Consider the following 25,462-nt stretch of genomic DNA (forward strand, 5'->3'; position numbering starts at 1 on the left):
CTTAAGTGGCAGATCCATGACACAAACCCTCCAGTAGCACTGAATGTGTGTTCAGAAAGCACGCTGGATGCAGGACAGGCCAGTAGCTAGATGGCATATTGAGCAAGTTCTGGCCAGTGGTACATCCTCAAGACCCAGTAACCCTGTGGATGCTCTTTTGGAAAGGTCTCCAAGTCTGCTCTTGCCCCTAGATATTCCTGCACCATATAATGTAGATGCTGGTGATGGTTGCTTGAACCAGATCTTGGCACTGAAAACTGAAAAATTGTCTAAAGGCATCGGTCAGCCGGCCACCTTCTACACCGCTCCTCCTCTGACCGAACTAAGCCTCAGGCCCCATACTCACGAGCAAACATGTCTGCTGAAACTGGCCCGCAGGCCAGTTTCAGCAGACATGTTTGGTCGTGTGTGGGCGCGAGCGGGCCGAATTCCAGCAAACATTTGCCCGCCGGGCCTTTTCCCAGCAGACAAATATTCCTGGACTTGTTTTAAAACAGCCCGCTGGAATTCTGCCCGCTCGGACATGTACGGTCGTCAGTACAGACCTACCGTACATGTCCAGGCGCCCGCCGTCCCTCGCATGCGTCGAATGACTTCGACGCATGCGTGGAAGCATTTTAAAGGCGGGCCGCCCACGTCGCCGCGTCATTGTCGCGGCGACACCGCGTCATCGACGCGGCGACACCGCGGACACGCCCCGCGTATTGTTTACGCGCGGACTTCTGTACGATGGTGTGTACAACCATCGTACAGAAGCCCTCTGGCAGACATGTATGGTGAAAACGGTCCGACGGACCGCTTTCACCATACATGTTTGCTCGTGAGTACCCGGCCTCAGAAACACGTTGTCCAGTACCAGGAAATGGTAACCTCTCAGGGTCTGGAAAGGCAATTTTCTTCAAGGCCTCCTGAAGATAATTCATCCTCTGCACTCTCTGCGAAGGGTTGCCAGCCAGTAATGATCCCTCTCCTTGATACCACGAATCCAAGGGTCCTTTCACAGGCTTTGCAGAATCAGGGAGGCCATGTAGCATAAGTTTGCAGAGGCATTCGATTCTGAGTCCTCTGGGTCATTAAGGATGACATTATCAGGAACTACCTCCTCCCGGCCAGGTACAACTCCTTGTGTTTATGGAGACTGAAAACCATTCCACGAAGACTGTTGCATGTTATCCTCTACATCAGGGATAAGCAATTAGCGGACCTCCAGCTGTTGCCAAACCACAAGTCCCATCATGCCTCTGCCTCTGGGTGTCATGCTTGATGCTGTCAGAGTCTCGCTATGCCTCATGGGACTTGTAGTTTGGCAACATCTGGAGGTCCGCTAATTGCTTATCCCTGCTCTACATCCATGCTGACACAATTCTCCTCCTCCTCTTTTTCCTGTGTATTTGGTGGCCCTACAGGCATGCTGTCTGCATAAAGGGGGCCTTGAGAGGAAAGGAAGTTCTCCGCTTCCTCCTTCTGTTCTGTCTCAAGTGCCCTGTCCATGTTCCCACGAAGCGTGTGCTCCAGCAGGAAGATTAGGGGGACAATGTCACTTATGAATGCATTGTCGCTGCTCACCATCCTTGTGGCCTCCTCAAATGGTGACAGGACAGTGTATGCATCCTTGATCAGTAGCCACTGGCGTGGCAAAAAGAAAGCCAAGCTCCCCTGACTCTGTCCTGGTGCCATACTCACACAGGTACTCATTGATGGGCCTCTGCTGTGTGTGCAGCTGCTGCAGCATTGCCAATGTTGAGTTTCACACGGTGGACATGTCAGAAATGAGGCGGCTGGTTGGCAGGTTAAATTCTCTTTGAATGTCAGCCAGCTGAGCACTGGCATTGTCTGACCACCGAAAATGACCACAGACTTTTCTGGCCTGGGTACCTGGTCAAGAAACGCTGCACCACCAAATTCAGGATGTGTGCCAAGGATGGAACATGGGTCAAGTGTCCCTGTCGGAGGGCGGAGAGAAGATTGGTGCCATTGTCGCATACAACCATTCCTGGCTCAATCTGCTGTGACGTCAACCACCTCTGAGCCTTCCCCTGCAGAACTGGTGGTGTACTGCAAGCAGATTGTCTGCAGGTACTTGTGGCACCTATTGCTATACCTTCATTTCTCTCAATGCAGGTTTTTGCTGAGCTGAAGGTGAAGGTGTAAAATCTGGTGGAGGAGAAAGAAGAAAAGTAAAAATAGAAAAATGGCAACTGGGAATCTGTCACTATAGGGCCAGAAACTTTTACTAGGTTATATGGAGGAGTTTCAGCACAAATAGAAGGGGCTTTCAAGTCAAACCGGGACTTTTATAGGTATAAAAAGGGATGCTAGCATGGTGGTACTACACCCAGTAGTAAGTGCCAAGTGTGTTCTATTACTGATAGGCGGCACACATGTCAGGGGACAGTCTAGAGATCGTTAATTGAGACGGCAGACAAGTGTGTTAGTGCATGCATGAAACAGTGTGGTGATGAAGTTTCTTGTGAACAAAGTCATAAAACCCACAAATATTTACAGAAGACTTCAAGCACAGTACGTGAGACACTTAGCTGCAGTAAGACATGAAAAGTTTAAACATTTCAGAGATGGCCGTACGTCTGTCATTGTCGATCCTGGCCGCGGTGGTTCCCAGCCCACAGCAGTCATTCCTGTGAACATTCAGCGTGTTGAACGCCTGATTCTGGATAATAGACGCATTATCTGTCATGAAGTTTCCCAAAAGTTACATTTTTTTGTGGAAACGGGAAACACAATTATTCACAAACATTTGCATTTTCAAAAAGGTAGTGCACGCTGGGTACTAAGACAGCTTTTGACTAGCAAAGAAGAGTTGAAGTCTGCTCCAGGACAGTGCATAAAATAATATTGATCACCCCACTACATGCACAATACAGCATCTCAGCTGGGAGGTATCGCTAGAAGGATTTCTTACAGCCCAGACCTCACTCTGAGTGACTTCCATCTGTTAAGACCCCATAAAAGAGTTCCTCGGAGGTCAGCATTTCCACACTGATGACGAAGTAAAGCAGGTTGCCTTAAGATGGTTCAGGTGTACTTTCTATCCCAAAGCTTTCCAGGCATTAGTTTAACACTGGGATAAGTGTATAAATGTAGCAGGGGAGTATGTTGAAAAATAAATGCAGTTTCTACCCCTTGAAATTTGAAAATTTTATTATATAAGTGCAAAATTCCTGGTTTGACTTGAATGCCCCTCGTAGTTTGGACAAATTGTCATTAAGAGTGCTGGACTATGGAGTAATTATAGTGCTTTATACTTCATGATCCCTAGCTCCTTCATCCAGCACATTGATGCTCTCCTGTGCAGTCACAGGTTGGCTTGTAGCCAGGGGCAGGGCCGATCATAGGGGGGACCACCAGTCCTCCTGTAGGGGGCCCAGGCACACAGGGGGGCCCAAACACCAGAGGGAAGGAGGAGCAATTACAGGATGCCCTTTGCGGCTCTCTGCAGCAGCTGAAACCCCTCCCGCCGACTTGTAACTGTTGCATTGAGAGACACAGACACAACTGCCGGCTTCCTTGTATTGTTAAAAAAAAGAACACATTTTAACCCTGTATTGTTTTAATCCCTTGTAAAAAAAAATGAAAATTCTAAAAAAAAAAAAAAAAATTTAAATAAAATTATTTAATTTTTTTTTTGTAAAAATGTATATGTTTTTGTTCAAAAAAATTTAAAACTATTTAAAAAGGGGCTAATTCACACAGCTTCTCTGTTATCTGTGTGTCCGCTAAGAATGATTGTCAGGTCACCTGTGGCCAGGTGACAAGTGCACCCTGTTGGGGTCAGGGATGCACCACAGGGTAGTGAACCCTATGGCCGACTGCTTGCGATCAGAGAGAAAGCGTGAGCCCAAGATTCCCCCAGGGCGCGGAGTCTAAGACCCAGCTTTGTGTTCATCAGAGCCTCTGGTGGTGAGGATGGCCTTCGCCGCAGCTGGATCCAGGTCGCGACGCCTGGGGTCCCCAAGGTCACACTCAGCAGGGAGAGAGGGGAAGCAGCAACCAGGACAAGCGATAGTGATGGGTAAGTCGAGGTCGGGGCAACAGGCAGACAAGGGTAAACAAGGAACTGGCCAAGGGTCAGGGAAACAGGCAAACAGGAGAAGTCAGAGACGAGCCAAGGTCGGTACACAGGAAGGTAACTGTAACACACTGCAGACAGGAACAAGCTACAAACAAAGGTTGAACAGCCAAGCAGACTAGCAGTGCAGTGGTTAATATAGGCTTCCTGGGATGGCCTGGGGTGGAGCCATAGAGGGAGGAAGGTGATAAAAGACAGCCAGAAAGAGGGTCAGGCCTCTAATGAACACATGAGACAGGTAAGCTGCCAGACTTTATTGCATATCCATGACAACTATTTTAGTATATTTATTGTACAAAATTTTGTTTTTATATATATTTGAGATGGGGGGGGCTGCAGGTAGGCTGTACGGGGCCCCGTGATTTCTAACAGCAGCCCTGGCCAGGGGTATGCCATTGAGTGTGCACAAACACGTGTGCAAACATACTGCTGTTGTTGGTAACAAGCAAACTAATTTAACAGTATAGTCACACATGAAAGTGATGACTTTTCTTGAACAGTATCGGTTAATGTGTTTCCTGCTTGGCTTTCTAATTTTAACCTGGCTTTTCTCAACCTGTTTATCCAGCTGTACTGACCTTGAACTGCACCACAACCACGCTTCTGTCTGCTCTTCCAACTCTGGATCTGCTCGCCTGATATGGACTCTGGCCTGGATCGTTACCCCGCACCTGCTGCTAACTCTGAACCTGATCCCTGCGAGTTGTTGACCTGGCTTGCCTGACCCTAAACCAGTCCAGAGCCCCTGCATCTATTCTACTAACCTGCTTCCAGCTGCACTATCTATGCATCTGCCTGCTAACCAGTCTGCTGATCCTGTGCTCTGCCATCACAGCTGCTGAATTGTGCCAGTCTGCCGCTCCAATGCCTGGTCTCCTGCCTTTCATCCTCACAGGACAAGACAACAGACCTGACCAGTATGGCCCCGTACACACGGGCGGATAATCCGCTAAAAACAGTCCGCCGGACCGTTTTCAGCGGACATGTCCGCCCGGAGATTTCTGTCTGATGGTTGTACACACCATCAGACAGAAATCCGCGTGTAAACAATACGCGGGGCGTGGCCGCGCCGTCGCCGCGACGATGACGCGGCGACGTGGGCGGCCCTGGAAGTTCAAAGCTTCCACGCATGCATCGAATCAGTACGACGCATGCGAGGGATGGCGGACGGTCGGACGTGTTCGGTGAGTCTGTACAGACGACCGAACACGTCCGACGGACAGGTTTCCAGCGGATAGATTTCTTAGCATGCTAAGAAATTTTTATCCGCTTGAAAAACAGTCGGCTGGACAAATGTCCGCCGAAAAATGTCCGCTAGGCCGTACACACGCCCGGATTTGTCTGCTGGAACTGACCTGCGGATAAATCCCAGCGGACAGATCTGGTCGTGTGTACGGGGCCTATCTTTCACCCATCAGCTGACCAGCAAGACACTCATGTTTGTCTATGGCCTTGCACCACCTATTCACCCTAACAGGAGCCCTGGGCTGTAAGGGTATGAATGGCCACCACCATAAAATGGTCAGAATTTCAAATCAAATCTTCAATGGTAATCATTGCCAAGGTCCAACTTTGTGGATTTCAAACAAGATTTGACATCCCCACGCAAATCAAACTCAGAAAGATTTTCCTATCGCTAGTAACTAGTGATAGTACAGAACTTGCTCCATGGTTAAAGTCCAAAATAAAAGCAAAACATTTATTTTTTAAGCCCTGGTTCACACTGGGTACGATTTGGAACGATTTGAGATGCGATTTGACATGTCAAATCGCATCTCAAATCGGCGGCAATTGTCGGCAATGGCACTGTCCTAATCAGTGCGACGCCGCATCTGCGATTTCAAAAAGTAGTTCCTGTACTACTTTTTGCGATTTCGGGCCGCGATTTACATTAAACTGCGGCCGAAATCGCGGCAAATCGCGGCAAAATCGCGGCAAAATCGCGGCCGCGAAATCGCGGTAAAATCGCGCGTTTTACCGCGATTTTGAATTCGCAGCAGTGTGAACCTAGGCTGAGTCAAATATGAAATATTGATATTTTGCATTCTTTTTTTAATCAGCAGGTTTGAATTCTTGATTTGGAAAAAAAAAACTGTTATTCACAGATCAGTAGCTCAGTAGATTATCAATAAAGTGGATGCAGTTTTCAAGTGTGTAGCCATTTGGATTCTATTACATTTGTTCCACATGGCCGGATGAGTGGTGCTTGCACCTAAATACACTGGAGGTGAAAGGGGATGTGTGGCAGACCCACGTGGAGCAGCAGCATGCACATTTAATATCTCTGTTATAGTTAATGATGTGCTGCCCCCTTTAGCACTGGAAAACCTTTTCATTGATTAAAGGTTTAACAGTTAAACTTGAATTGTAAGGAATCTTTTTTAAACAACAAACATGTCATACTTACCTGCTCTGTGCAATGGTTTTACACAGAACAGCCCCAATGCTCCTCTTCTGAGTGCAATATTGGCTCCTCTCCTGTTTGTGCCACCATAGCAAGCCACTTGAGTGTGTAATACATATCCCATCATAAAACAGACGATTGACTGGGTCTAGTTTAAAGGGGTTGTAAAGGTTCATTTTTTATTTTCTAAATAGGTTCCTTTAACCACTTGCCGCCTGCCCTATTACAAAATTACGGCGGCAAAGTGGTTTCAATATCCTGACCAGACGTCATATGACGTCTTAGGGAATTTGCGCCGCTGCGTGCCCCCGGGGACGGAGACTCTTTACCACGTGATCAGCCGTGTCCAATCACGGCTGATCACGATGTAAACAAGAAGAGCCGTGATCGGCTTTTCCTCACTCGCGTCTGTCAGATGCGAGTGAGGAGAGCCGATCGGCTGATCCTCTGACAGGGGGGGTTTGTGCTGATCGATTATCAGCGCAGCCCCCCCCCCGAGGATGCCCACACTAGACCACCAGGGATGCCACCAGACCACCAGGGATGCCCACCACCAAGTATGCCACTCTAGACCACCAGGGATGCCAATCAGTGCCCTTAATGGATGCCAATCAGTGCCCACAATGGATGCCAATCAGTGCCCACAATGGGCATCACTGAATGGCAGGCATTGTTTGGCACTGATTGGCATCCATCAGTACAATTACAGTACATCCGTGCCGCCTATCAGTGCCCATCCGTGCTGCCTATCAGTGCCCATCCGTGCCGCCTATCAGTGCCCATCCGTGCCGCCTATCAGTGCCCATCCGTGCCGCCTATCTGTGCCGCCTATCTGTGCCACCTATCAGTGCCCATCAGTGCCGCCTATCAGTGTCCCATCAGTGCTGCATATTAGTGCCCATCATCAGTGCCCATCAATTCCACCTCATCAGTGCCACCTTATCAGTGCCCATCAGTGCAGCCCCATCAGTGCCCATCAGTGAAGGAGAAAACGTACTTATTTACAAAATTTTGTAAGGGAAACAAAAAAAATAGTTTTTCAAAATTTTCTGTCTTTTTTTACTTTTTTTCCAGAAAATACAAATCCCAGAGGTGATCAAATACAACCAAAAGAAAGCTCTATTTGTGGGAACAAAATGCTAAAAATTTAGTTTGGGTACAGTGTAGCATGACCGCGTAATTGTCATTCAAAGTGCAACAGCACTGAAAGCTGAAAATTGGTCTGGGCGGGAAGGTGTATATGTGCCCTGTATGGAAGTGGCTAAGCTAGTGCATTGTTGGTTCACTTACCTTTTCCTTCAATTTCCCTTTTAAGTGTTTTTTTTTCTTTGTCTGAATTTCTCACTTCCTGTTTCTCCTCAGTAAGCTTGCCACCATCATCCGAGCGGTGGTTAGTCAGCCAGAACAGCCTACTGAACAGCTTACTGAGGAGGAACAGGAAGTGAGAAATTCAGACAAAGAAAACAAAGAAAAAAAACATTTATAGAAGGGAAATCTAAGGAAAAGGTAAGTGAACCAACAATGCACTAGCTTAACTACTTGCCGACCAGCTGCCGTCATTTTACGGCGACAGGTCGGCTCCCCTGCGCGAGAGCCTGTAGCTATACGTCGGCTCTTGCGCAGGCCGCTAGGGGTGCGTGCGCGCCGCCTGAGGCGCGCACGCGCCCAACGCTCGCTCCCGACTCCTGTGCGCGTGCCTGGTGGGCACGATCGCCGCTGGGCACATGCGATCACTCGTTACAGAGCGGGAACCGGGAGCTGTATGTGTAAACACACAGCTCCCGGTCCTGTCAGGGAGAGAAATGCTGATCTTCTGTTCATACGATGTATGAACAGAAGATCGGTCATTTCCCCTAGTGAGGCCACCCCCCCTACAGTTAGAACACACCCAGGGAACATACTTAACCCCTTCCTCGCCCCCTAGTGTTAACCCCTTCACTGCCAGTGGCATTTTTATAGTAATCCAATGCATTTTTATAGCACTGATCGCTATAAAAATGCCAATGGTCCCAAAAATGTGTCAAAAATGTCCAAAGTGTCAGCCATAATGTCGCAGTACCGAAAAAAAATCGCTGATCGCCGCCATTACTAGTAAAAAAAAAAATATTAATTAAAATGCCATAAAAATACCCCCTATTTTGTAAACGCTATAACTTTTGCGCAAACCAATCAATAAACGCTTATTGCGATTTTTTTTTTTACGAAAAATATGTAGAAGAATACGTATCGGCCTAAACTGAGAAAACAATTTTTTATATATTTTTGGGGGATATTTAATATAGCAAAAAGTCAAAAATATTATATTTTTTTCAAAATTGTTGCTCTATTTTTGTTTATAGCGCAAAAACTAAAAAACGCAGAGGTGATCAAATATCACCAAAAGAAAGCTCTATTTGTGGGGAAAAAGGGAAGCCAATTTTGTTTGGGAGCCACGTCGCACGACCGCGCAATTGCCAGTTAAAGCGACGCAGTGCCGAATCGCAAAAATACTATATGGTCCGGGGGTTAAGTGGTTAAAGGAACCTATTTAGAAAATATAAAACAAACCTTTACAACCCCTTTAAATAACCACAAGAAGGACCATGATAGAGGTGAGTTAATTGATCAGCTGGGGTCAAGATTTAATCCGTAAACTGATTTACCTTCATGCATCAGGAATTTCAACTTGACATGCAGCTAATCTGCTAAACCACCTTTTTTTTCAGTGTTTGCTAAAACAAATAAATAATAAAACAGCCGTCTGGATTGTTTATAAACCCTGTTTCTGCCTTCCACCTGAATTGACCCTGGTGTGTTTTTTTGACAATGCCTCTGCCTGCCATCTGGATTGCTTATCAACAACGTTTCTGTCTTCCACCTGAACTGACCTCAGCCTGTTATCAACCATGTTTTTTGCCTGCTGCTTGGGCTGATCTTTTTCACTGCTACTGTAGTAGTGGGGTACAAGATGACACAGGGGTCTCACATATGTGAGGGGCTTCAGAGTAGAGTTCTGAGTAGAGAAAAACTGTTTTTAGTTTTCTATGGGTTTTGTAATTTCCAGGTCAGGGTCTGGAGTCCAGATGCTTCAAAGAGATTTGGGTGGGAAAAAGCCTCTACCCCTGTGCCCAAGTCTTACCTGACCAAGGCCCAAAGCCTGATGTTTCTGCCTGATGCCTGGACCAGTACTTTGGCCGTGTGGACCATATCTCTGCCTGTAATGACCCAGGACTTTTTATGGACCACGTTTCTGTCTGCTGCCTGGACCAATACTTTGGCGGTCTTGGCTCTACCTGCTGCCTGTACTTACCCGGGACTTTTCATGGATCATTTTCCTGCTTGCTGCCTGGACAAATACATTGGCTGTGCTGCCCATATTTCTGCCTGCCTGCTGCTTTTACAGGCCATGTTTCTGCCTGCTGCCTTTACTGACCCAGGTCTGTTTATGGACCATATTTTTGCCTGCTGCCAGGACAATTACCTTTAACTGTTGTTGACCTGATCTCTGCCTGCTTCTTGGACCGATGCTCTCCTCTGTGAACAACTCTTCTACAAAAACCACAGGTAATCTTTTGTTTACTGTGGGCTGGATTCAAGAAGCAATTGCGCCTGTGTAACCATAGGTTACACAGCGCAATTGCTTACTTGCCCCGGCGTAACGAATGCTCCTGATTCAGGAACCTCGTTACGCCGACTGCAGCCTAAGAAATGCGCGGCATAAGGCTCTTATGCCCGCATATCTTAGGCTGCATTCTTGCGATGGCCGCTAGGTGGCGTTTCCGTTGTGCTCAGCGTATAGTATGCAAATTGCATACTAACGCCGATTCACAACGTTGCGCGAGCCCTGCGTACGCAATTTACGTCGTTTCCGTACGGCGGTTTTTGCGTAAGGCTGCCCCTGCTATTAGCAGGGGCAGCCAATGTTACGTGTACCCGTCGTTCCCGCGTCGCGAAATTTGAAATTTACGTAGTTTGTGTAAGTGAATCGTGAATGGCGCTGGACACCATTCACGTTCACTTTGAAGCAAATGACGTCCTTGCGACGTCATTTGCCGCAATGCACATCAGGAAAGTTTCCTGACGGAGCATGCGCTCTACGATCGGCGCGGGAACGCGCCTAATTTAAATGATTCTCGCCCCCTACGGCCATTTTGCCGGCGCGCCCACGCAATTTACGGAGCTACTGCTCCGTGAATCAAGGGCAGCGCAGCAAATTTGCGGGGGCACAGGGCAAAAACGTTGCCCTGCGCCTCCGTAAAAAATGCGCAATTCTACCTGAATCCAGCCCTCTGTGTTAAGCTAGGCTATGAAAAAGTCTCACATGTAGTATTGCCATACTCAGGAGTAGCAGCATGAATAGAGAATGTAGAATGTATGTTGGGGTGTAATTCATAGTATGTCAATGCTATGTGTTAAAAACACCTTCTAAATTGACAACTTTTTCTTTTCACATTTTCCAAAAACTTGTGGGAAAAATGACATGTTGAAAATATTTATTATGCCTCATAGAATTTGCATTAGGGTGTTTCAAAATTTGGTAATTGTGTGTGTGTTTCCATTGTCCTGTGCTCCAGGGCCTTCAAAAGGGTGAAATGTAGTCAGGAAATTACTTTTTTCCCGTAGAATACCTGAAGGTGCTCCTTGGATATTGGGTCTCTCTATGCGGCTAGGCTTTGAAAAAGTCTCAAACATGTGGTATCCCCTCACTCAGGAGGAGTAGCAGAATGTGTTTTGGGGTGTAATTGCAAGTATGCCTATGTCATGTGTGAAAAATAACTTGTAATATGTCAGTCTTATGAAAAAAAAAAAAAAAAAAAACATTTGTATTTACTTTCAAGAATTGTGGGGAAAATGACAAAAAATTTAAAAAAAAACTCACCATGCCTCTTACTAAATACATTGGCTTATCTACTTTTCAAAAAAGGTCATGGGGGGAGTTTTACTGTCCTGGAATTTTAGGACTTCAAGAAATAAGCTACACAGTCAGTACATCAGGATTGATATTTTTTTAATTTATGTAGACTCAATAGCTTTTACACACTAAATAACAAACACTGATTTGAGTTGCTTTTACGAAATAAATATAGCAGTATAAATGTTGGCCTAAACTTATAGAATTGAAGAACCAAGTTCCTCTATGGTTTACTGTGTCACAAGGGGGGAGCTACCCCATTGGACGCTGGCACCCCATGGGACTCTGGTGGCCATCTTGGGTCAGGCAGAGTCTACTTAAGACCCTGGCTCCCAGGCTTGGCGATCATTTCATGTGTTGCTAGAGAAAGAACTGGTCTCCCTTCAGGGACAGTGCTTTGCATCAGGGAGAGGTTCCAGATGAGTAAGGATACTGCAGGGACAAGCCATTCTTCCTGGAAGCCTCCCTCCTAGGTACTCAACGCTGTCACATCCTGTGTGTGCCCCTGGTCAGATTGGCTTTCTGCTAGGTTTGTTTTGCATTTCCAAACTTCAATCACAATATTCCTGTTCTCTGCACCTGGACCTGAGTGTTTTTTGCCGCCACACTACACCTTACTTACATACAGATGGATTAATCTGCCCTTACTATAAATGGCCTCCGTGAAAAAGAATGGGAAGGAAAATAATAAGTTATGCAAAGAATGAAAAAAAATGCAATTATCTGTATCTATTTGAAGAATGTCATTACTATGAATTTCTAAAGGTACCTTTGTTGTAATTTGTACGATAGTGATGAAGTTCCTTTTTAAGTTTCTAGCCCTGCCTTGGAGAACTAGTAAAAGGGTCATTTATAATAGATTTTTTTTTAAATAAAACTATTTCATAACCCTATAAAGAGTTAGATTTGGAGGAGGAAAGCTTCCACACTCGCTTACATTTTCCTTCTGGACTTAATTCACCAGATTGCATGGATCTTATTGAGAGTTATTATAATATGTAGAGCATGGAAATAGTAGCATGGCGATTTAATTTTTTTTATTTACAATGAAATTTGTTGCATTTTTAAATGTCTACCTTTTTTTACTCTTTGCTCAAGTAAAATATCTCTTTGACAGTTTACCAGTGAAGGGGTAGAAAATGACCAGACCCCAAATGGGGGCAAGTGGTTGTACATAACTCAGTAAAGTTCTGCAGCGAAAAACACTTTCAAAGAGTAAAATCACCTTAACTGTTCAGCACTAAAACACAGACACATCACCCAAGATCCTCCCTGTAATGTGTTTCACCCTTTACTGGGGTTTAATCATAGTGCAAATATCTGTTCTTGTTCTGAAGAATAAAGTTGATTTTACCCTATGGAAATTGCGTACAGCTCCAAAACTTTGCTGAATGGTATGAAGGAAGAAAGGGGTGTGACATAATTGTACATAGCATGATTTAGTAAATTAATGTATCACTAAACCCACATCATAAAAACTATCAATAAATGGTGTATTGTACGCTGTTCATACTCACCCAGTCACTACGGGTTTATTTACTAAATCTCGAAAGTGCAAATTCAGTCTCACTTCTGCATAGAAACCAATCAGCTTCCAGGTTTTATTGACAAAGCTTAATTGAGCAAGCTGAGGTTAGAAGCTGATTGGTTTCTATGCAGAAGTGAGCCTGATTTTTCACTCTCCAGCTTTAGTAAATAATACCCCTTTGAGACAAAATGTTTCGCTATTTTGCAAAACACCTGGTTGATCCCTCCCTCCTCCTCTATGCCCACTAACCAGCTAAACACAATGGGGGTGGGATATTACATGAATATTGATGGAGGATTCACCTCCCTCTTATTCTAAGACACAGCCTGTGACTGGCAGAAATACGCCCACACCATGTTATTGCCAAAAAATGATAAAGATTTGATTTCAAATATATAATTGTATTACAATTTAAAACAGTTTCTTGATAATAATTAAACAGCGTGTGTTCAGTATCACTTTAAACAGGTTGTTTAATTTGCAAAGGAAGTTATATTTGCTATAGCCCTGCATTAATTTTTATTTTTTGGGCTTTCTTTCTTCTGTTTTCATCTGGCGATCCATCCAACCAGCAAGTCTGTTGTTTTTTTCAAAAGAACCAGCAGAATGTACCAGTTTGCATGGATGAAAAAAAACACTTAACACTGGTGATTAAAATGATCAACTTTTATCTATGTATGTATAACATTTATGCCAAAAAGAAAAAAAACAGTTTGTTCTAACTGATTATAAAGTATAAGGCGAAGTTTGGCTTCCAATAATTGTTTATTTTTACTCCATGTTCCAAATGCTGTTTTTTTTTTTTTTTAGTTTGAACATGTGACCACCAGCAGAGGACTATAAACTCCACCTGCCTATTATGTTTCCCTGCAGACAGGCTGGGAAAGATCTGGGTTATGTGACATCTGTATATTGATTAGGAAAAGGGTACTTAGATTTTTTTTATTATTATTATTATTATTAAAATAATTACAGTGCCATCATCCACATACAGAAAAAGAAAGAACAATGTAAATTAAAGGGTAAGTTCACCTTTACAGTGCTATGTTTGTCTATAGCATGGGTCTTCAAACTACGGCCCTCCAGTTGTTCAGGAACTACAATTCCCATCATGCCTAGTCATGTCTGTGAATGTCAGTGCATTACAAGGCCTCATGGGATGTGTAGTTCTACAACAGCTGGAGGGCCATAGTTTGAGGATCCCTGGTCTATAGGTACACAGAGTCTGGCTCCAGAACAACACATCAGTACTCTTGTGCCTCGTACACACAACCGTTTTCCTCGACAGAATCCATCAAGAAACTTGGTGGCAGAGCTTTTTTGCAGAGGAAAGTGGTTTTGTGTATGTTTTTCATCGAGAAAACTGTCGAGGAACTTGACGAAAAAAAAAGAGAACATGTTCTCTTTTTCCTCGACGGGAGTCTCAATGTCCTCGTCGTGTTCCTCGTCGGGCTGGTTTTCGACGAGAAACACGTTCATGTGTATGCTAAGAAACCCGCCCATGCTCAGAATAAAGTATGAGACGGGAGCGCACCTTCGGTAAATGTAGCGTTTGTAATGGAGATAGCACATTTGTCACGCTGTAACAGTCTGAAAAGTGCAAATTGTCTCTCACCAAACTTTTACTTAACATGCAGTAACATGAGATTAGCAAAAGCAGCCCCAAGGGTTGTGCCAGTGGAATCGAACTTCCCCTGCCGTTGTATGTGTTGTACGTCACCACGTTTGAGAACAACGAGATTTGGTCTTGACAGTGTGTACGCAAAGCAAGCTTGTCAAGTTTCTCCACAAGCCTAACAAGGAACTCGTCGGGGAAAACGATGTTTCAATTACGACGAGTTCCTCGGTTGTGTGTACGAGGCCTTACTCGGTCTTAAAAAGACTAGTATCGGGTGCATCCCTATTTAGAAAAACCAACCAAGAAACACCAGATGAAGTGACAGGAAATCTTACTAAATTACAGGTATTCCCCTCTTTGACAGATGTCACTAGAGCGGGTGTCCACATTGAAAGATTTGGCTTCAACTTTTGCCCTGATAGCAAGGATTTTCGAATTTTTTTCCACGTTTTGCCTTTTCATACACTTGATGTCAGAAAATAAGGGGTTTCTCTTGAGCTTCAAACTTTCCACACTGATATGTACTGAAACTCAAAATGAACAGGCAACAGGAGTCATATGAGCTCAATGCAGTTCTTTGTGATTCACTTCCCTTTGTATTCTTTCTCTTGGTATACTATAGAATATTACAGCCACCTTACTCTTTTTCCCTCTTTGATTGTGTTACAATAAATTTTTGCCTGTGGCAACAAGATGTAAGCTTAGTGGTTAACAGCTGTGAAAAGCTCTCAAACTACCAAAAAGTCGTCAGAACTTTTAGCAATTAAAAAAACCCTTACCCTATCTGAATATATTACTTTGCAAACTCTGCTAGATTTAAATACTGGTATTTATTTACTAAATATTTACTTAAGGCAAATAGGCTGTTCACTTTGAAAGGGAACTTTTCCTGGAGTTTAGGGAATGCGGTGGAATGTCCATTTGCAAAGAATACTTAGGCTGGCCATACATGTTCAATATTCTTGTACAATTTTCCTTTAGATTTACCAAAAACCATATACAGTAAAACCTTGGATTGCGAGCATAATTCGTTCTGGAAACATGCTTGTAATCCAAAGCACTTGTATATCAACGCAAATTTCCCCATAAGAAATAATGGAAACTCAGATGATTCGTTCCGCAACCATTTATTCATAAGTCCTTCAATTTAAAGTCCATATAAAGAGATTATAGCAATGTGACCAGGTTGTGTAACTATAAAATGTCCATCCACAAATAGAAGCCTCCACAAGGGGATTAGAAGCAAAATCCAGCAGGAGCTACAAAGTATAAAAGAGAAGAGAGGCGCCTCTAAGTGTAGCAATATGTTGCTAAATGTTGAACCTTCATTATATGTAACCAAATGGCTACATTTAGAGACACCTCTCTTCTCTTTTATACTCAGTTGTGACATGATGCTACTCTTATATCAAGACATTGGTCCAGATTCAGGTAGCAATTGCGCCTGCGTAACCATAGTTAAACAGCGCAATTGCTGACTTGCGCCGGCGTAACGAGTTCTCCTGATTCAGAGAACTCGTTACGCCGACTGCAGCCTAAAATCTGCATGGCATAAGGCTCTTATGCCACGCAGATTTTAGGCTGCATTCTAGCGATGACCGCTAGGGGGCGCTCCCATTGTGATCTGTGTATAGTATGCAAATTGCATACTAACACTGATTCACAACGTTGCGCGAGCCCTGCGTATGCAAATGACGTAGTTTGCGTACGTCGGGTTTCGCGTAAGGTTACACATCCTAATAGCAGGCGCAGCCAATGCTATAGGATACCCGGCGTTCCCGTGTCGCGACGTTCGAATTTTACGTCGTTTGCGTAAGTGAATCGTGAATGGCGCTGGACGCCATTCACGTTCACTTTGAAGCAAATGACGTCCTTGCGACGTCATTTGCCGCAATGCACGTCGGGAAAGTTTCCCGACGGAGCATGCGCTGTACGCTTGGCGCGGGAGCGCGCCTAATTTAAATGATTCCCGCCACCGGCGGGATCATTTACATTGCGCGTGCTTACGCCGGGCAATTTTGCCGGCGCGCCCTCGCAATTTACGGAGCTACTGCTCCGTGAATCTAGGGCAGCGCAAATTATTTGCGGCGGCGTAGGGCAAAATCGTTGCCCTGTGCCTCCGCAAATAATGCGCAAGTCGTACCTGAATCCGAGCCATTGTTTGTATATCAAGTCAAACTGTATTAAAAAATGTTGCTTGTCTTGCAAAACGCTCTCAAACCAAATTACTCTCAAAACAACGTTTTACTGTAATATGTCGTCAAACAAACGAAACATCTACCAATCGTATCCAATTATGCAGCCCCGCGCACTACATAATTTAAGGTAAATCAGAAGGAAAATTGTACAAGAAAATTGAACATGTATGGCCAGCCTTAGTCAAGTGCAAGGGAAAAAAAGTCACTCCATTCACTAAGCTTTAAGGACAATTTCCTTGCAAAGTGCAACCTCTCTAGCAAAATAAAAGCAGCCTATTTGACTTCAGTAAATCAACTCCATTGTGTCCATGTAACTCTTCTTGCTAGAAGCAACTTCTTAACCTGCTTAGCGGTATCCCCGAGCGTGACTCTGGGTGGTTTTTCCATGCTACGATCGGTATCCCCGAGTCACGCTCGGGGTAGATATGCAGAGCGTGCAGCGGCGCGGCTTACCTTTCGCAGCATCCACAGACAAAATTACTTACCTTGTCCCTGGATCCTGCGATGCATCCCCCCTGTGTGAGCGAGCGGCGTCCTCGCTCGATTCACAGTGTCCCCGTGTGCCGCCGATCTCCGTTCCCAGCGACGTTACGACGCACATGGGCGGAGATCCGCGCCAAATTCAAAAAAGTAAACAAACACATTACATACAGTATACTGTAATCTTATAGATTACAGTACTGTATGTAAAAAATACACACCCCCTTTGTCCCTAGTGGTCTGCCCAGTGTCCTACATGTTCTTTTGTATAATAAACACTGTTCTTTCTGCCTGCAAACTGTAGATTGTCCATAGCAACCAAAAGTGTCCCTTTATGTCAAAAATGGTTTTAGAGCCGCTAAAAAAACAGCGATAATAAATTATAATCACTTGCAGAATTGTGCGATAGCGATTTGTGGGGAAATTCGTAATAAAAGTAATGACAGCGACAATTCTGCAACTGAGAAAATTTCAGTGGGGTAGATTCAGAGAGAATTTACGCAGGCGTATCCATAGATACGCCGCGTAAATTCAAATCTGCGCCGGCGTATCTACTTTCTGTATTCAGAAAGCTAGATACGCCGACATTAGCCTAAGATACGACTGGCATAAGTCTCTTACGCCGTCGTATCTTAGGGTGCATTCTCACGCTGGCCGCTAGGTGGCGCTCCCATCGTTTTCAGCGTAGAGTATGCAAATTACCTAGTTACGCCGATTCACAAACATACGTGCGCCCGGCAGTGTTTTTTTACGTCGTTTGCGTAAGTCGTTTTCGTCGTAACGTTGCTCCTGCTATTAGGAGGTGCAGCCAATGTTAAGTATGGACGTCGTTCCCGCTTCGAAATTTGAATTTTTTACGTTGTTTGCGTAAGTCGTTCGCGAATAGGGCTGGACGTAATTTACGTTCACGTCGAAACCAATATGTCGTTGCGCCGTACTTGGAAGCAATGCACACTGGGATATGTACACGGACGGCGCATCACGTCAGGTCATCACATATTAGCATAACACACGCCCCCTTCCCCATTTGAATTACGCGCGCTTACGCCGGCCCCATTTACGCTACGCCGCCGCGACTTACGGAGCAAGTGCTTTGCGAATACTGCACTTGCTCCTGTAAGTTACAGCGGCGTAGCGTAAATACGATACGCTGCGCCGCCGTAAGCTAAAGCGCAGGTACGTGAATCCACCCCAGTGTTTTTTAGTTGATTACATTATTGAATAATTTTTATTATAATTAAATTATTATTTGTTATAATTATTTATAATTATTTATTATATTGTAATTTATAATTTTGTTTTTAAAAAAAAAATCATACTCGGGATGCCTACTAGACTCTTGTTTGGTCAGATTTAAATGAGTTATTCCTAAGAATTGCAGGCCTACAGTATAAAACACCAAATTTCCTTGCAAAATAATTGTACCGCTTTTGGTACGTAATTCCAGACAGAATCATACCGCCAGGGAGGTTAAACCGCAATTCTCTAACTGGTGAATTTCTCCTGTAAAATAATCTGAATTGCTTAAAGAAAAGGATTCATTCTATAAACATAAACCTTTGAATAAAACATTTTCATGCAGTAAATTTTAGCTTTTTGCTTTGGTGACAGCTCGGATTTAAAATTGCATTTAGGCAATTGTAATCTAAAACATAACTTTGCAATCTTGCTTTTTTAATGCCAAATCTACCCTTTAGTATGTATTTTCTTCGCCCATCATGCAGAAAACATTCTATTGATGTATGCCTTAAAATAACTTTGGAGTATCAGCCTTGCTTTGAAAGACTGCTCCTTCTTTACATACCTTTACCCATTAACTATGTTGTCTGAGATTTCATACTTGACCTTCTTTTTATTATTTGTTAAACAGGTTTTTCTAATCTTAACATACAAAACAGTTACTGGAAGTCTCTGACCCATGCAGAGTCTGAACTGCAAGTAAACCTATGAAAATGCTTGGTAATTGCTTCCAAATTCACTGAGATGTTTTAAATAAAGACAGTGATGTAAAGAATAAGAGGGGCACAGGATGCAGAGAAAATATAAATTTATAGTGCCAGAGGCCAGTTAACCCTTCCCCTACAGAATTATGGATATGTGGATAATGCTACATTATAGATTCTTTTAAGTGCAACTCCATTTTTCCAAAAAGGTTACCCCTATTTCTGACTTTTCACACCTTCTGATGTCCCCTTTGTTGTGGAAATTTTTAAAAATGTATGTTGTCAGATGTCCCCCAGTGTCGGTTTTGCTGTAATGCGCTCATGTGAGTGTATTCGCACATACAGATGTTGGTGGAAGACCGGTGACGCGAAAATCTTCCTGTGGACACAGCGATGTTTGCTCTTTTAGGGATGTTTGTTTTATGCCTCGCCAAGGGACTGGTCACTTCTTGGTGTTGGCATTAAATGACTCAGAGCGGACAGATCTGCGTTCACAAGAACTATAGCATAACTATACGACATTTATGGCCCATTGAGCCATCATTTTCGTATGGTTCCCGTCATTGGAAGCAGTGCACGTAACTGCTAGTCTATTTGAATGTACACATGTCTGTGATTGGTTCTTTTGTTGTATTCATGTATTGTATTGTATTAGCTGTACATATTCTTATATGGACATCTGCTGGGTGGAGCTCACACCCTGTGAGCTCACTTCCTATGGAGGAGGTCACATGCTGTGACATCACTTCCTGCTGGGATTTTAATAAAAACAGCCTGTGAGGGCGTTGGCGACCAGTGTTTGCTGGGATGCTGAAATGATGAGAACAGTTTTGTGATGTCTCTTGACTTGAATGAATGGCAAATCAAATGAATGGTGAGTGAATTTTAGCTTAAGAAGCATTATTGCATTAAGATGAAGTGTGTGCTTATCAGCACAGGCAAAATGGCTGCGTGCTCTGCATACAACCTACTTTGCCACCACACCTTAAAACGTTTTCAGACGAATGTTTAAAATACCCAGTCAGTGTCCCACTGTTGGCAAGGTACACTCTAATAGGTTACTCTTGTTCCAATGGCTAGAGTAGGACTTTAAAAGAAAACTCTCGGGATAGAAATATAAATAAAGCCGTTGCTGATTTATTTTAAAAGGTGCCTGCTCTAGTGCTATCACACTTCACAATTCTTTCTTCACCATTTGGTGAAACCAGGGCTGATCTTAGGGTCACAGACGCCTGGGTGCAGAAATATTTCTGGCTCCCCCACATGGGCTTGGTCATCTTACAAACCCCTCCTCTTTACACACGTTCCTATGGCAACGACTCAAACACAGAGATGCTCCCCTAAGAGTATTCGTTACCCTAGGATTCTCCCATGATCTTTTAACAATAAAGAAAATACAGGAAGAGCGCACACTAATGAGACCTGGAGGGGATGCACACAGAGAGGGCTTCTGTTAGAGAGCCTCCAGACATAGTACAGGAGATGGTCAGAGACTGAAGACATGATACAGGAGACGGTCAGAGATTACAGACATATTACAGGAGATGGTCAGAGACTGCAGATATAATACAGGAGATGGTCAGAGACTGCAGACATAGCACATGAGATGGTCAGAGACTGCAGACATAGCACAGGAGATGGTCAGAGACTGCAGACATAGCACAGGAGATGGTCAGAGACTGCAGACATAGCACAGGAGATGGTCAGAGACTGCAGACATAGTACAGGAGAGGGTCAGAGACTGCAGACATACTACAGGAGAGAATGGCCGATTGGCCCTCTCACCTGACCCAGCGATACAGCAACAATGGTTCCTCTGATCACTCTGAATTGCCCATGGATACCCTGCTAGGTAGAGTCCAGATCTATATTTTGGCAATGACTCAATTCCTTTCTCCACCAGGGATGGCGCCAGGCTTTGTGGCTTTCCCTCTGGTGGCGCAGGGCAGCGGGGTTCTCTCTCTGATGGTGTTCTCTCATCACTGTCCTCTCCCTCTGGAGTCCTAGGTGCACTTCCCTGAAAGCTTTTCCGGGCTTCTGGCTCTCTCTCCCATTCAGCTGTGCATGCTGTGTGGGCTGCCGTTTCTGTGTTACAGTGGGGCTCCCAGTCCTAGGGACTATATGTCCCACAATCCTCTTCTGTGCTCCCTTTTTAATTCAATTTCTTCCCTGGCCGATATGAAGGAGGGAAGATAGTAGGCGGCTGTGCTGGCAAGCGCTGCTCACTAGTACAGCAGTGGGAGGAGAGGGAGGGGGGAAAGAAGACCCCGCGGCTGCAGTGGCGTCACTAGTGTCGATGTCACCCCCCTTCACCAACTATAGTCGCCCCTCAGACCCCCCTCCCTCAGTGCAGACTCCCCACTAAGAATAAACCCCTCCCTCAGTGCAGACCCCCCTCCATTAGTACAGACCCCCCTGGACAAACCACCCCCCTCCATTAGTACAGACCCCCGAGGACAAACCACCTCCCCTTCATTAGTACAAACCCCCCTCAAGACAAACCACCCCCCTCCATTAGTACAGACCCCCAGGACAAACTACCTCCCCTCCATTAGTACAGAACCCCCTCAGGACAAACCACTTTCTCCATTAGTACAGACCCCCCTCAGGACAAACCACCCCCCTTCATTAGTACAGACCCTCCAAGACTTACCACCCCCTCCATTAGTACAGCCCCCCAGGATAAACCACCCCCTCCTCCATTAGTACAGACCTCCCTCAGGACAAACCAACCCCCCTACATTAGTACAGGCCCCCCAGGACAAACCCCCCCCCCTCCATTAGTAGAAACCCCCCAGACAAACCACCTCCCTCCATTAGTACAGACCCCCCTCAGGAAAGACCTCCCCCCTCCATTAGTACAGACCCCCACACAAACCACCCCCATTAGTACAGACCCCCTCAGAACAAACCACCACCTCCATTAATACAAACCCCCCTTAGGACAAACCACACCCCTCCATTAGTAGAGACCCCCCGGACAAACTACCCCCCTCCATTAGTACAGATCCCCCCACAAACCAACCTCTCCATTAGTACAGACTCCCCCACAAACCACCCCCCCATAAGTACAGACCCCCCCCACAAACCACCCCCTCCATTAGTACAGACCACCCCACAAACCCCCATCCATTAATACAGACCCCCCTCCTTTAGTACAAACCCCACCCGGGTGGCAGCTGGAGAGGAGAGGACAGTGTGGAGCCCCGCCGCCCAGGTGGAGAAGATCGTGACAGAGAGGAGAACAAATTCTGGCACTGCACGGCACGCACCTCCCCGCCCCCAACGATGTCACTGAGTGGGTCTCTCTCCGAGCAGAGACAGCCTATTTAATACTGATAATCGCTTGCACACAGTTGTGCATTGGAATCTTTACGTGCATACTATAATTTTAAACGCTAAACTTTGGTCGCATGTTGTAATGCGTCCAAGCTCAGTAGCTCAATGCCTTTCTTTATGTGAGAGAGAGATGATGTAGAGAACCCCCAAACTCCTGTTTGTGTCGAGTGACGCCTGGGGCCTAATACTGAATTCTCACTTAAAGAATAGCATTGAAATCCTTGCTACCGCAGCTGTGGTTCACTCCGTTCACCAGAGCCGTTACACCCGTGCACCTGCCTCGGATCGTCCCTTGGTGAAACACTAGGCAGATTTACACATGCCCATATGTATTATGGACACATAGGCACATAAGCTTGATCAGTGACTCACTTTTGTGACTCAGCGACTTTTATTGGTTGAACTGGATGGACTTCTGTCTTTTTTCAACCTGACTAACTATGTAACTATATAGTGAAGCAAGAATAAGGATGACAGACCTGAAGCATGCACTTTCAAAAAATAAGTCAGCAATTGCAGTACCTGTATCCCTAACCTGACATGTTCTGTTTAAACCAGAACACTAGCTAATCACTTAAAGACTGGAAGATTTGGCTGCTTACCACTTCAGCCCCAGAAGATTTGACTGCTCAATGACCAGGCCATTTTTTGCGACATAGCACTGCATCGCTTTAACTGACAATTGTGCTGCTGTGCAACGCTGTAACCAAACAAACATTGGGGTAGATTCAGAAAGCAATTACGCCTGCGTATCCATAGATACGCAGCGTAATTGCTAAGTAGCGCCGGCGTATCTACTTTCTGTATTCAGAAAGCTAGATACGCCGACTGTAGCCTAAGATACGACTGGCATAAGTCTCTTATGCCGTCGTATCTTAGGGTGCAATCTGACGATGGCCGCTAGGTGGCGCACCCGTAGTTGTCAGCGTAGAGTATGCAAATTGCATACTTACGCTGATTCACAAACGTACGTGCGGCCAGCGCTCGTTTTTTACGTCGTTTGCGTACGTCGTTTTCGCCGTAAGGCTGCTCCTGCTAATAGGAGGCGCAGCCAATGGTAAGTATGGACGTCGTTCCCGCGTCGCGATTTTCAAATTTTGCGTCGTTTGCGTAACTCGTTCGTGAATGGCGCTGGACGTCATTTACGTTCACGTCGAAGCCAATGACGTCCTTGCGATGTCATTTACCGCAATGCACATCAGGAAATTTTCCCGACGGAGCATGCGCAGTACGTTCGGCGCGGGAACGCGCCTAATTTAAATGATCCACGCCCCCTACGGGATCATTTAAATTACGCGCGCTTACGCCGGCCCCTTTTACGATACGCCGCCGCAAATTTACGGAGCAAATGCTTCGTGAATGCAGCGTAGCTCCAGTAATTTACAGAGGCGTAGCGTAAAAACGATACGCTGTGCCGCCGTATCAGTGCGCGCCCCTACCTGAATCTGGGCCATTGACTTCCTTTTTTCCCACAAATAGAGCTTTCTTTTGGTGGTATTTGATCACCTCTACGTTTTTTATTTTTTTGCGCTATAAACAAAAAAAAGCGTACATTTTGAAAAAAAATAACTATTTTTTATTCTTTTCTATAATAAATATCCCTAAAAAATGTTCTTCCTCCGTTTACGCCAATATATATTCTTCTACATATTTTTGGTAAAAGAAAATCGCAATAAGTGTATATTGATTGGTTTGCGCAAAAGTTATAGCGTCTACAAAATATGGGAAAGATTTATGTAATTTTTATTATTTTTATATTTTTTTACAAGTAATGGCGATGATCTGTAATTTTTAGCGATACTGCCACACTACGGCAGACAGATCGGAGACTTTTGACACATTTTTGGGACCATTGACATTTATACAGCAATCAGTGCTATAAATATGCACTGATTACTTTGTAAATGTCAAATACAGGGCAGGGGCTAACACAAGGGGGCGATCAAGGGGTTAAATGTGTTCCCTAGTTAGTGTTTCTAACTGTATAGGGATAGGACTGACTGGGGAGGAGACATATTGGGCCAAATCCACAGAAAAGCTGCCTAACTTAACTTTTCAGAGTTAAGTTACACGGCCGCAATTCTCCGAATTTAGGTAGCGATCCTCAAAGCACTTACCCGGAAAATTGCGGCAGTGCAACTTAACTCCGTGCATCCTAAGGCGTTCCTAATTAAAATGGGCGATTCCCATTTAAATTAGGCGCGCTCCCGCGCCGGACGTACTGCGCATGCGTGTGACGTCATTTTTCCCGACGGGCAGCGCGCGAACGTAATTTACGCCGGGCTTTGTGGATTGCGACGGGACAATAAAGTTGCGACGGGTTAAAAAAAAGTTACGCGCCGGGGAAAAAAAATCAAAATTTAAAAAAAAACGCGGCGATCGATAAAAAGGTCTGGTTTTACATGGTGTACTAACTTTACACATTGTAAAACCAGCCCTAATTTTGCGCAAGCAAATCGTAAAAGCTTTGTGGATCTGCTTAAGTACTCATTTGCATACGCTAGGCGGCATTTCGACTCGAAATGCCCCCAGCGGCGGATGCGGTACTGCATCTTAAGATCTGACAGTGTAAGTGTCTTACAGATGTCAGATCTTCTGCCTAACTTTGGAAAAATCCTTTTGAGGATCGTTTCCAAAGTTAGGCACAGAGATACGCAGGCTGAACAGCATTTCCGCCTGCGTATCTCTTTTGTGGATTTGGCCCATTGTTCCTACTTAGTAGGAACAAACAATGGGCCAGATTCACGAAGCAGATACGACGGTGTATCTCAGATACACCATCGTATCTCAGCTTTTTTCAGGTCCTATCTATGCGCCTGATTCATAGAACCAGTTACGCATAGATAGGGCTGAGATCCGACAGTGTTACACTGTGTTACACTGTCGGATCTTTTTTTTGAATTAAAAATGGCGCCGGGGGCGTTCCCGCTGATTTACACTGAATAATATGTAAATCAGCGAGATACGCGAAATT

Source organism: Rana temporaria, chromosome 1, assembly GCF_905171775.1.
Source record: "Rana temporaria chromosome 1, aRanTem1.1, whole genome shotgun sequence".
Taxonomy (NCBI): Eukaryota; Metazoa; Chordata; class Amphibia; order Anura; family Ranidae; genus Rana; species Rana temporaria.